The sequence below is a fragment of the Lissotriton vulgaris genome, chromosome 12 (genome assembly GCF_964263255.1).
Source record: "Lissotriton vulgaris chromosome 12, aLisVul1.2, whole genome shotgun sequence".
Classification (NCBI taxonomy): domain Eukaryota; kingdom Metazoa; phylum Chordata; class Amphibia; order Caudata; family Salamandridae; genus Lissotriton; species Lissotriton vulgaris.
Window position 1 is genome coordinate 508,878,993 of NC_141700.1, and position 14,187 is coordinate 508,893,179.

General features: G+C 50.4%; 1 protein-coding gene across 2 annotated transcripts in view; it reads left to right on the forward strand.

Annotated features, from left to right (window-relative positions):
* Window positions 1-14,187, forward strand: part of PDPR (pyruvate dehydrogenase phosphatase regulatory subunit) — an 811,642-nt gene that overhangs the window by 559,259 nt on the left and 238,196 nt on the right. The window lies entirely within an intron of this gene.

Genomic DNA, 14,187 nt, shown 5'->3' on the forward strand with positions numbered 1-14,187 from the left:
AGCTTGCTACTCTATTCAAGCATTTATGGCTAAAACTGAAGATCCTACAATGCAGAAGAAATTGTTACTTACTTGGAGTACTAATTCTGCATCGTTGGAATCTTCATTAAGGTTGTAAATATTCCACCCACCTCCTCGGCTGGGTAGAGTTTGGCACCGAAAACTACTCTACACATTTTCTGTTTTAAAAAAAAAAAACTCTTTCGGGCAGTTACCAGTACAGTGCATCATAGGCAGGGGACACTCCTGGAATCTTAAAGAAACTGGATATACTTTTTACAGTTTTGAATACATACCCTTCAGGCGGCTTTTTTCCCTTCATATTACACACTTTCAATCCCTATTGCAACACAGCTGTTGTAATGTAAACTTAAAATAAGTTTTGTTTCAATTCAAAAGACTACACTCCAAAAACAAATCACCTTTGATGCGCTCCTAAAGAGGGTTGTTGGTCATATGGACGTTGACTGGCATCCTGGGTTTATAATTATGGATATTATAAATGTTGATTTGGAGTCCATGCACGTGGCGCAGAATTATTCAAGCGTTTGACTTCAATGAAGATTTTTACTATGCAAAACTAAAACTTCAAGTAAATAGTGTTTTATTCCATGGTTCCCAACCCATATAAGTTCTAAGTGGGTAATGTATCTTATTAACATTTGAAATACATGCTGACTGGGGGGTTTCCAGCTTTATCTGAATTGCTTATGCGTGAAACATTTTTATTACTTAGGGCTAAGAAACTTCTGCAGTGGAAGCTGCAACAGTTGCCTAGATGTAGAACGGTATCTTTGCAATAAAGTGCATATTGTTACTGTTACCATTAAAGGGGATTTATATAAACACAACATTTCATATTTCTATGATATTTGGTTGATATTAAGTACATTTCCATTTTTAGTGTCTAGAGCATTGCTCCTGTGTCCACGTCTTTTCCCTTGTTTCTGAGAGCAACTTTTCTGTTTTTGTGTGCCATTTTTGTCCCTCCTGGGATTTCGAACTGACCTGCGGGAGTTGCTCTCTGCTGCTGCTTGTTGTCCCCTGCACCGGACCCACGCCTCACGGCCCCCGCTCCGCGGGAGCCGCTCGAGAACACTGGATTGCCTGCACCGGGAGTCCTGCTGACCACGGAGTGAAGCCGCATTACATCAAAGGCTTGCAGCGGGACTGCGAGGACCAGCGGGCAGTGCGATAATCTGCCACAGCTGGTCCTCTTCCCGCCGCTTCCTCCCTGCACTAGAAATTAGGGGCAGGACTTGGGCTCTGCGTGCCCCTCCTGGGATTTCAAACTGACCTGCGGGAGTTGCTCTCTGCTGCTGCTTGTTGTCCCCTGCACCGGACCCACACCTCGCGGCCCCCGCTCCGCGGGAGCCGCTCGAGAACACTGGATTGCCTGCACCGGGAGCCCTGCTGACCACGGAGTGAAGCCGCATTACATCAAAGGCTTGCAGCGGGACTGCGAGGACCAGCGGGCAGTGCGATAATCTGCCACAGCTGGTCCTCGTCCCGCCGCTTCCTCCCTGCACTAGAAATTAGGGGCAGGACTTGGGCTCTGCGTGTCCCTCCTGGGATTTCGAACTGACCTGCGGGAGTTGCTCTCTGCTGCTGCTTGTTGTCCCCTGCACCGGACCCACGCCTCGCGGCCCCCGCTCCGCGGGGGCCGCTCGAGAACACTGGATTGCCTGCACGGGGAGCCCTGCTGACCACGGAGTGAAGCCGCATTACATCAAAGGCTTGCAGCGGGACTGCGAGGACCAGCGGGCAGTGCGATAATCTGCCACAGCTGGTCCTCTTCCCGCCGCTTCCTCCCTGCACTAGAAATTAGGGGCAGGACTTGGGCTCTGCGTGTCCCTCCTGGGATTTCGAACTGACCTGCGGGAGTTGCTCTCTGCTGCTGCTTGTTGTCCCCTGCACCAGACCCACGCCTCGCGGCCCCCGCTCCGCGGGCGCCGCTCGAGAACACTGGATTGCCTGCACCGGGAGCCCTGCTGACCACGGAGTGAAGCCGCATTACATCAAAGGCTTGCAGCGGGACTGCGAGGACCAGCGGGCAGTGCGATAATCTGCCACAGCTGGTCCTCTTCCCGCCTCTTCCTCCCTGCACTAGAAATTAGGGGCAGGACTTGGGCTCTGCGTGCCCCTCCTGGGGCGTGGTTTCACCTGGAAGCGTACATTACTAGACGTCCTCACTAGGCCCGCGGGACGCACGCGGACGCGCACGGGCGAAGAGCGGGCCCGTTTGTGCCCGTTTGTGCCCGTTCGTGACCAGGAGTGACCGGACCGGGCAACCCCCCTAATTCGTCAAAGCCTCCTCTTGCTACTTGGGCCATGGCCGGTAGAGATTCCAGGATTAAATCTTCGCTAACTGGAAGCCTCTCAACCGCTGGAGGCATGGAAAAGTTTCTTATAAGGGCCAACAACATCATAGACAAAGAAATGGTCATCTTGGAGAAACGCCTATCAACTGAACTCATCTCTCTTAAACGCTCATCTATAGGGCCCCTCGCCAATGCCAAAACACCAATCAGAAATAGTGAACATTCTAGCCAAATGGCTGAAACGCAGCCTGCCATCCTGGAGGTAACACCCCCGCCAAGAGTAGACCCTGACACCATAGTTAACTCAATTGTTACTGTCGCGGATATTAACCATGTTCCCGACAGTAATAATGTCTCTTTCTTGTCTAACCACGAAGAGAGTATTATACAATCTAAGAGCCAAGGGGAGAGGGAAGGCGCTATTAGGAAACGGAAAAGAGTATATAACAAAAAAGAAACCAAATTGGGAAGATCTGCTAAATCTGCTAAAGTGCGAGGCGAGCCACCCCAGATTATCAACCCCCATGAAGTTATTCCCCCTGGGAGAGAGGCGTCTATGGAGTGGGTTGTGGCCTTACTTAAATCAATTATATCACCGCTAGAGGCAAAATTGGATAGGTTGGATTCTAGAATATCCAGCATAGAGAAAACCACTGCCTCGATCCTAGCGATTTCGAGTAAGCCCCAATGTCAAAATACCACACCCATTGTCCCAACCCCTCTGGTCCCCCCCCCCCCCCCCCAAATCAGAACCAACCCACTATTCCTTCATTAGTAAACTGTCTACCCACCCCTTCCATGCCCAGCAATACAACCGCCCAGCACGTGGCGAGACACCAAGCCAGTCAGTCTAATCACCCAGTGCATATGGATGAGGTAAATCAGGGATCACCGGCCAACGAACACAAAACCCCTAGACTTAGACGGCCTGATCTCCCACCAGAAGCCAGTCGGTTTACGGTTATCCTAGCTGGAGTTCCACCATTAGAAAAAGGGGAAACAGAAACTTTTAGTTCCTTGAAAATTAAGATTATCAAATGGCTTAACTGGAATAGACCCCTCCCGACCCATTTACATAACAAAATCATCATGGTTAGGAGGGTCCCCTGGGTTGGTAAGACTCCCAAAACCATCAACGGAGACTGCATTACCGTTAGCTTTAGAGATCCCCGAACGGTTTCTCATATATGTGCAGGCTTCAACAGATCTTTTGATTCCACTATTCAGACCCTTCCAGTTTCCTACTTTTCCCCACCAACTAATAATTATCATCATTCTAGAAGAGGGGACTGGACTGTTGTGGAACGTAGGGGCAGGCAGCGACCGTTTGACACCAGACCACCAAGGCTACCCCAATACATGCCCCAACCCTACCCCATTTCTGAATATAATCGCTATGGTTGTTTAGAAGGTATGGAGGGAGTTGATTGACTACCCCCTGAAGTTCCATCTCCTGAGCCGATTCCTGCCACTGGTAACAGAGAAGTTCCATCTATCTTCAAACCTCCGGTCCAATGCATGGTAACTGCTTCTAACTTGATGTCTATTCCACCTGTTGACCCGAAGGCAGCTTCTCCTGTACCCCATGCCTTGGGTCCTACAGATGTGGGTCATGCAACATCTTCCATCATAGTTACCCCCACTGAATTGGTACAGGCCCACAGGCCAACAGGATATTCAATGGCGAGTTGGAATATTGCAGGGTGGCGGCAAAAAGTCGTAGCCCTGGGCTGGAGAGAGCACATCACGGACTTTGACATTTTGTGTCTGCAAGAAACCTGGTCAGTGGAAGATATTCACTATGATGGTTTTGTCTCTTACAATTGCCATGCTGAAGAATCTGTTATGGGGAGGGCTAAAGGCGGATTACTGATTTTACTATCTGTACACCTCCCTATACATGTAAGAAAAAGCCATCTAGTGGGGTCCCATTCGCAGATATTGGAAATAATGGTTTGTAGGGGTAGAAATATCCTATTGATTAACCACTATAATAACACCTTTGACCCAACCAGTACCTCTGTTGTGGATGAACTTGAAACAGTTTTAGACTCAATTCTCTATAAATCGGCCATATCCTATGATATTATATGGGGGGGAGATTTTAACATCAGAACTTGCCCTCTCTCTTATACAACAGCCTGCGGATATGATGGGGACAATGGGGAGTACTCATTACATTTTCTACACTCCCCTTACGGTACTTCCCTCAACAACCTTATGTTAAAGTATGATATGCCCATCCACCAACATGCCCTCGATAACGAGGGTAATATGGCCCCTACTTTTACGGGGAGGAATACTGTTTCTATTATTGATCATCTGCTCATCTCAACCCGGATAGTTCCGCATTGTACGGTCCCGCTTATCCTGGACCTTGGATTGAGTGACCACAATGCTCTAACTATGTCCATCTTTTGTGAGATCACTAGGAAGGTATTTATCGGTAGGGTTGTTGATGACATTATCCCATGTAGACCAAATGGGATACGCATTAAGTGGTGTGGGGAAAAATCCGAGAATTTACACCGTAGTGTTGTGAAAGCCGGTTTAAAAACGATACTCTGTTGTCTCGAAATCGATGCCCCACCTGATTGTATCGTAAATAATTTTGAGAAACTGGGTACCATAATCAAGCAAACCCTGACTACCAAGAAGGTCCCAATTAAACGGGAAACACTGGGTTGGTTTAACCAGGCGTGCACCAAGGCGTTAAAAGCCCTTAAGCTTGCCCTTTCCAACAAGCCTAGAGACAGGGAAGCAGTTAAACACTTGAGGGCCAATTATAACATCGAATTGAAACACAGGAAACAAGAGCTAAGAGAACTAGCTTGGGACGATTTGAATAAAGCTGCAGCCCTCCGGGACAGCAAGCTGTTCTGGAGCACTATTAATAGCCCATTCCTCCAAAAGGAAGAATTCCCAGTCCTTACCGCTCAAGTAAGCGAAGATAGTTGGGTTTTACATTTCTCAGGGATTTTTGACCCAACCGGAGAGTCTAACGATAACATCTGTAACAATCTTATCACTCCAGATGAACCCCTGGGAATCATGATTCATGAAGTAGATATGGCAATAAAGAATAGTAAAGGGGGGAAGGCACCTGGCCCAGATGGGGTGCCAATTGACCTTTATAAATATGATTTGGCCCTGTGGAGTCCATTATTAACCCTAGCGTTTAATGCCGCTGTGGATAACAAGACTCCCTTAAGTTGGGGTGAATCCATTATAATTCCAATCTATAAGAAGGGGGATAGAGGAGAGGCCAAGAACTACCGCCCTATCTCCCTTCTGGACTCCTCATTAAAAATCCTGAGTAGGGTCTTATTAACACGATTGGAAGAATGGGCTACAGATAATAAAATTCTCGCCCCATCCCAATATGGCCTTGGTACTATAGAACAATGTATTAACCTGAACCTTCTAATTGGAAAATACACCAAGGCCAAACCGGGATCCCTGTACCTGTGTTTTGCGGATCTCTCTAGTGCCTTCGATCTGGTTGACCACGCTTTGCTGTGGTCAACTTTATTGGGTATGGGTGCCCCCCCTGCTATCATCCACTTCTTAGCTAGACTTTATTCCAACCTATCGGCCCAAATTCGTTATGGACCAGCGGGGGAATGCACACGAAAGATCAAGGTAAGATCTGGCATCCGACAGGGATGTGTTTTGGCCCCGTTGGTTTTCTCGCTCTTTATTAATTCAGTTGAACAAGATTTAAAGAAAATTCAAGCTGATGCCCCTCAAGCAGGAGGTCTTCCCATTCCGGTATTACTTTATGCCGATGATACTGTTTTACTTTCCAGGACCCCCATAGGCCTTCAAAAATTGATGAATGGTTTTTATGATTTTATCCAGGGGAAGAAACTTAAAATTAATAATTCTAAAACTTTTGTTATGGTGTGTGGCAAAAAGGTAAAACAACTTAAATCCTTTTATTTTAAGGAAAACCATATTGAGACAGTTGACAATTGTTGTTATCTGGGTGTTACTTTTAATAACAGAGGTTCCTGGGTCCCAGAGCAAACTAATGTCAAAGCAAGAATGGGGAAAGCCTCCCTAGGCGTCTTCCGCTTTGCTACTAAAGTGGGAAGCCGCCGTATCATAGATATGTTGAATATATACAAACATTGATGTACATCGGTAGCATTGTATGGTTCCGGGGTTTGGGGACATTGCAATGTAAGGGCCTTGCAAATTACGGAAAATATGTTCCTCAAACGGTTGCTCTGCCTCCCACCCTCGGCATCCACTGTCTTAACACACATGGAATTAGATCTGGACTATTTAGCTGACCTAATCGGTCTGAGGCCACTGTTGGTCTGGAAATCCATTTTTACCAAGTCTGAAACTGCCTTTACTAAAGACATTATCAAGGACTGTCTACTTTTAGAAAAAGTCTCCAACATTCCTTGGTTAAAATATGTGATTTCAACTGTTAAGGATCTGTTTGATATGGATGTGAGTAAAGATCCTGTATGTATTAATTCTCTGACCAAACAGGAAGTCAAAAATGAATTTTTGCGGGTCAAAACCGATTTGCGGAAAATTGCAACAAAAGAGTATTCTACTCATGTTTTTTATTATTCCCTTAAAGATGATGTTTCTGGTATACCTATGTACCTTAATGCTATTAGTAGACGGTCTCATCAATTTGTACTTTCCAGACTGAGACTAGGCATTGTACATAATTTGGTTGCTTTTCCTACAATGAAATGCTACTCTGTTACCCCTTGCCCGTGTGACGGTTTAACCAAACAAAGCACACTGCACTTTCTCCTACTCTGTCCTTTGTACAAAGCTCAACGCATTTCCTATCTTAAACCTATGTTTCTGAAATATTCTACGTATACCACAGGAAATGCAATGAAGTTATTATTTTCACTTGCGAGCCCGGATTTATGTTTCTTTACTGCTACCTTTATTTTAAAATCTATCGCAGCAAGACAAAGTATGGTTTTCCCCTAAATCTTTGTATAATAATTTTTACATTTCATGCTAAACTTTCTTGCCCAACCGTATGATATGTACTTCCCCTGGTGTTGTAATTTTGTATGTGCAATGTTTTATTCTGTATACTTTTTTTTTTTTATTATTTATTTTTTATATTTATTTTTAAAATTTTATTTTTGTTGTTGCTATCACATGGTATACAATGACAGTCATTCGTTCTGTAGAGCAGCGTCAACATTCAGCTGCCTACGATCAATAGAGCAACTTTTTATTTTTTACCCCCCCAACTTAAAACTTGCTACTTCAAGGGTTAAAGTCCACGATCCTAAACAGTAGTCTATTGCAACATTGGTGTGTATATAGGCATTCAGCAGCCCTAAAAACAGTCTCTGGTAATAACACTCTCGCCGTCATTTACATTCCCCAGGTCCTTGTGCCACGCGTTGCATCTGGGTCTCCCTCTTCCCCCCTCCCATTACTCCAGATCCTCATCGTCTCCTGAGCTGTCCCCATCCTCCCCCTCGGGCAGAGGCTCACAAATGTCCCCCCTATAGGTATTCCATGGTGTCCAAATTCTGTTCCATTTTCGTGGATTATGTCTCTGTTGATACACTGCCCTCTCTGTCACCATGAGCACGTCCATATTCCTGCACCATTGCGCCAGTGTCGGTGCCTCCAGTGCCCCCCAATTTTTCGCGATATCACGCTTTGCCATCATTACGCCAATGACCACCCAACCTTTCGCATGCAGTGACAAATCTGTTGGGCCCCACACATTCAGGAGACAGACTCTGGGGTCCGGCGTGAACGGGTTCTGGAGGGTCTGGCTGATCGTGCCTGTGACACGCCTCCAGTAGTCCTGTATATTTGGGCAGGTCCATATAGTGTGGAACAGTGTACCCTCCTCCCCACAATTTCTCAGGCAATACGGGTGTTCTGCTCTGTGTATTTTATATAGTGTAGTGCGGGTGTAGTAGACCCTATGTAGTACTTTGAATTGGACCAGCCTGAATCGGGTGGAAATACCCGCCTCCCTGGGCGATGCCAGGGCTGCGTTCCATTCTGCCTCATCCAGGTCTCCTATCTCGTCCTCCCAGTATTCTTTCAGCTTTCCAAGGGGATCCGGCAGGTTGTTCATTAGTTTGCGGTAGGTGAGGGAGGTTGCACTGGACTCCATGTAATCCGTAAGCAATCGGTCCTCTAACGGAGCCGATTCCGGAAGCGTCACACCTGGTTCCAACACTGACAAGAGTGCGTGCCTAATTTGTATGTATCTGTATGTTTCGGTCACCTCAAGGTTGTATTGCTCCCTCAGGGTCGCAAAGGAGAGCACGCCTTCCCTTGTCCACAGGTCGCCCACCGTGGATATCCCAATGGTATCCCATTGATCAAACCCTTTTGAACTGCGCAGGTTACCGAGGGCTTTGGTATCCCATAGTGGCGTGAGTTTAGTGATCACTCCCTCCCATGCCAGCCGTCGTTGCGCTTTGTGCCAGATGGCTACTGTGTGTTTGGTGGGTCCCTCCAACTTTCTTACCATTCCTTTGTTGTAGAGTGGGGCCAGAAGGGTGGACGTGCCCAGTTGGTGCCTATCCGCCTCATATGCCGGGTCGTCATGTGCCGCGTGGACCCACTGGTTGATCACCTTGAGGTGTGCGGCCCAGTAGTACAGTTCGAGGTTGGTGAGGGCTATCCCCCCACTATACCAGTCTCTAGTTAACTTCAACTGCGCAACCCTAGCCGGTTTGTCTCCCCACAGAAGGCCGGACAATTGTGCCGACACGTGGCGGAAGAATGATACGGGGACCATCGCCGGCGTGTTTTCCAGGACATAGAGGAAGCGAGGCAGCGCCATCATCTTAAAGAGCGCTGCTCTGCCTAATAATGTTAAGGGGAGATTTTTCCAGAGGCGCACGTCCGCCTTCAGCCTGTCCAGCTGGGGCTTAAGATTCAGTTCAAGGAAGGTTGAGTGGTCCCTCGTGATCCGTATCCCTAGGTACTTAAAGGAGATGTGTTCTACGAGCAATTGGCAATCTTCAGGCAAAGCTGGAAGGTCGCCCTGCACCATGTAGATTATGGACTTGGACCAGTTAAGTTTATAGCCCGAAGCTGTACCGTGGCTTTCGCACAGTGCCAGTAGGACCGGGATGCTGTTCGTGAGGTCCATGAGGTAGACGAGCATGTCGTCGGCGTACAGGGATACCCTATCTTCCCAACCACCTCCCCATTGTATGCCTTTCAGCAGCCGGGTGGTTCTGATAATCGTGGCTAGGGGTTCTAGCACTAGGGCGAACAGTAGTGGCGAGAGTGGGCATCCTTGTCTCGTGCCCCGTGCCAGCGGAAACTCCCTTGATATGTGTCCATTTGCGGTTACCCGCGCCACGGGTTCGGTGTATAGTAGTCTGACCCACGATATGAACGTCGGGCCAATACCCATGTGTTCCAGGACCGCAAAGAGATAGCGCCACTCCACCATGTCAAACGCCATTTTGGCATCTAGTGACAGTACCACAGCTGGTTCCTCCAGCTGCGGGGCTCGGGCCAGCACCCCGTGCAGCCGTCTCAAGTTCAGCGCCGTACTCCGGTGCGGCATGAAGCCCGACTGGTCCGGGTGTATCAGATGCGTCAGGTGAGACAGTAGCCTGGTGGCCAACAGTTTCGCCAGAATTTTACTCTCGGCGTTAAGGAGGGAGATCGGGCGGTATGATCCGCACTCCTCAGGGGATTTGCCGGGCTTAGGTATCGCGACAATTGTGGCCGTGCGCTGGTCAGGAGGCAGTCGCCCCTGTCCCCGACACTCCTGGAACATATCAAGCAATGGTGTGGATAGCGTTTCGGACATGATTTTGTACCACTCTATCGGCACACCATTGGGGCCTAGCGCTTTCCCCGGGTGTAGTGCTGTTATGGCTATCCGTATTTCTTCCGCCGTCAGATCAGAGTCAAGCTCGTCCCGTTGGTCTGGGGTGAGAGTGCGGGTCGGCACTCCTAAGAGAGAGCTCTCTGCCATATCCCGTGTGACCTCATACTCAGGGGAGTATACGGAGTGGAAGTGGTCTGCCAGGAGTTCCACTATTTGTGCCGGACTGGTACGTACCTCACCACTAGGGTCCTTCAGTTGGAGTATGGCCCTCTGACCTCCCCGTGCCTTCTCCAACCACGCCAGGAGCTTCCCTGCTTTGTCTCCTATGTCATATACCCTACTCGTAGTTGCTGACATGTGTTCCCTCACTCTGCGGCGCAGAAAGTCAGTATGACGTTGCTGGGCCATTCGGAGCGCGTGCTGGGTGTCCCCAGTTGGGTCCCCTTCGTGGTCCTGTGTTGCCTTGTCAAGTTGTTCCTCTAGACCTACCAGTTCCTGACGCTGTGTGTGCTTGTGCTGTGCGATCACTGAAATCGCCTGCCCGCGGAGTACCGTTTTGTAGGCCTCCCACAGGATCGTGGGCGACGCCACTGAACCCACATTTTCGGTGAGGTAAGATCGTGTACTTCTTTTCAAGGCCTTGGCTATGTCCGGCTCCCTAAGGTAACCCGTGTAGATAGGGAAGACTCGTCTACGGGTCCGTTCCTGACTGGAGAGAGTCAGTGTCAGCGGGGAGTGGTCTGAGACCCCTCGCGGTCTAATCTGAGAGTTAGTGAACGTGAGGAGACCCCCTCCCAACGTCAGGAAATAGTCAATCCGCGACAGGCTGTCGTGAACTGCCGAGTAGTATGTGTACTGCCGGTCCTCTGGGTGGAGCCGCCTCCATATGTCTACTAAGCCCTGCGCTTCCATGAAGTCATGTAATTTGGAGTGTGCCGGTGTTTGTGTACGCATTGGGTGTCGATCTAGGGAGTCTTGTGCCACTGCATTAAAGTCCCCGCCCATTACAAGAGCCCCCTCTGGAAGGTCTAATAGAAATTTACCTAGTTCCGGGAAAGCTATGGTGTGTAGTGCCGGCGGGATGTATACCGATACCACGTTAAGCGGCTTTCCCTCCCACTGTCCATGTACCGCTGCGAAGCGCCCCTGTGTGTCTACTGCCACTGATTGGGTTATAAACCTTGACGAGCGATGAATTAATATCCCGGTGCCCCGGGACCCCTTCGTGAACTCAGAGTGGACCACCATGCTGTAGCCTTTCCTGTCTAGGGCCTTTATGGCCGTGCCGGTGAGGTGTGTTTCCTGTAGCAGGAACAGGGCGGGATTCAGTCTTTTTATACTTTGCAGGACCAGCCCTCGTTTAATTTTGTCGCCCAGACCCCTCACATTCCAGGACATAAGGCTCAACGGGGACGCCTGCCCTACTTCAGTGCCCTCCCCCATCATGTTCGGGTATGCTGACTGAAACTTTGCGCGCATGGAGGACCAGGAGGCCCGCGCAGCGACTCTGCGTGCAGTATCGTGACATTACTATTCTGTGTTCGTGTGCCCCATCGTAGCTCTCTTGACCCCGTGTAGAAACTAAGAACCAGAACCCCTTCCTACCCCCAACTCCCCCCCTCCCTGCCCCCCTGCTCAACGGACTCAAAACTGCCCGCCCCCCCAACTCAGCAGAGTGCTTGATCCCAACCCATAACATAGTACTTGCTCGCTGGGGTGAAGGCTTCTCCGTGGTCGGCGGCCCCCTTCCTCAGCTGCGGAGGCCCTTCCGCCCAGTGTCCAAAGCGGCCTTGCCATTCTTTGTTTTCATCGGTTCATCCAGACAACAGCAGTGGTTCATAGCCCTCCGTCAGCACTGTCCTCATGATGATCGGCCAAAGGGGAATGTATCTCTGCATCTTCGTCGTTGGTTGCGAGCCCTGTCGGGAGCCAGCAGTACGGTGTTTGTTCTGTCTGTTGGAGCGACGAGGGAGGCCCGCCGTTCTCCATCCCTCTAGCCAATCCTGCGCCACCTCCGGGGAATCAAAAAACCAAGTCTTGTCGTCAGCCACGACCCGAAGCTTGGCCGGGAAGAGCATTGAATACGGGATTTCTCTGGCTCTCAGTTCTTTTTTGACTTCAAAGAAGGTTCTTCTCCTTCGTGCTACCTCGGCTGTGTAATCAGGAAAGAATGCCAGTGTCGCGTTCTGGATCTTAATGGGAGGCGAGTTCCTCGCCGCCTGTAGGATGGCGTCCCAATCTCTGAAATTGAAGAGTCTCGCTATTATCGGTCTGGGGTTAGCGCCTGTCTTATGGCGTCCTCCCGGTACCCGGTGCGCCCTTTCCACTGTGAAGAAGGCGGAGAGTCCTTTGGGCTTCAGAGTCTCTTTGATTAGGTTATCCACGTATAGGTCCATCGCCCTCGTGTCTTCCGATTCTGGCACACCTATTATACGGATGTTGTTCCGCCTTGAGTGCCCTTCCTGGTCATCGAGCTTATCCCGCAGTTCCTTGTTTTCTTTTGAGATGCGTTCCACGCTAATTTGCAGTTCCGACACGTCTTCAACCAAGGATTTGGTCACCACCTCCATGTTATTCACCTTCTCCGTCATCTTATAAAAGTCCGCCCTTATAAGCGTGATCTCGGCTGAGATCGACCCCACCGTGGCTTGCACCTGCGTGAGGGCCCGCATGACGTCGTCAATTGTTGCCTTCTTGCTACTGGTCACTTCGGCCGTCTTGCTCGATTGTGGTTTGGCTTCCTGCGAGGGAGAGCCGGGCTTTTCGTACGCAAACCGGTCCAGGCGTGACTGCGCCGCCACGTTTTTAGGCCCCTTGCCGGCCATTTCGGCGTCTCTTGGGCCGACCTGGCGTTGTGTAGTCGCTTCACCCCAAGTTCCACTGGGGGCCGTGCCTCCCTAACCTTCTCAGACAGCTATCAGGGGATTGTCCCGGGGCCCACGCTGTGTATAGGAGTGAGGTGCAACCCTTGAGGGGTGATTTAGTTGCTGCGTCCAGTAACGGTACCAGGCTGGACAGGGTCTCCGTTGTTTGGTGGTGTGAGGCTGCCAGTCGAGTCTCGGGCTAATATGTGGGGTTGGCAACCGATCGATGCCGCCCTGAGGGAACTTTCACTGCCCCCCTTCAGTTCCACGTGTGCCGCCCCCTTCTCGTGGCAGTCGGATCCACTGCTCGGGACCCTTGATGTTGGTGGGGGGCCCCGAGTTGACGCCAGACTGGTCCTACTGGATACAGGATGCGTGCTCTGTGTGGACGCCCGTCAAGTCTCAGAGCCCAAGCCGGGCGGGGGTGTCTGGAGGTCTATTCAGTATGCGGGCTCTACGCCGCTCAATGCGCCCTCGGTCGGCGGGGGGGAGTTGCAGTGCGGTCTAGTATGCAGAGCGGATCTCCCGTCGCCTGCCCCAGCGCTCTGGCCGCCGCCAGTCAAGATGGCGGTTGCCGGTCTGGATGTCTCCGCTCTGTGCGCCGGCCTTCGCCCTCGCCGGGCGTCTGGGATTGTATCCCCCTCACCTCCGATGGGTCCTACGCCAGGAATCCCGGGCTTCTGATGTCCGGTGATGGCGGCTGGGTGCCCCGGTCTTTTTATCGCTGCCGCTCTCCGTGGCCGGGCACTTCCGGTGGTTCACTGCCCGAGACGGGCCACTTCCTCCCAGGCTTGCCGCACACTGTGGTCCCCGGTCCGGACGCTGCGCACAGGCCCCCACTGGGCACTGCCAGAACCGTACTTCCCGACCTCGGATTGAGGTCCTGCTGGTCCGGTTTGCTGCCGCCTGGTCCTAGGCTTCTGTGCCTTCCCGCCCGGGAAGTTTTAACGACGGATAGATGTTCGGATTTGTCCGGGAGCCGCCTCAAGCACGGAGCTCTCCCTCTAGGCTGCCGCCATCGCCGGCTGCTAGCCACGCCCTCATTCTGTATAATTTTATGATGTTTTTTTAAAACAATCGAATAAAGTTTAAGAAACGAAAAACGTGTGCCATTTTTATGTGCATGTCCCAAGAGGCTAGTTGTGGTCCAAGCCATTGTGATTTGTGTTTTTTCTTTTTCCTC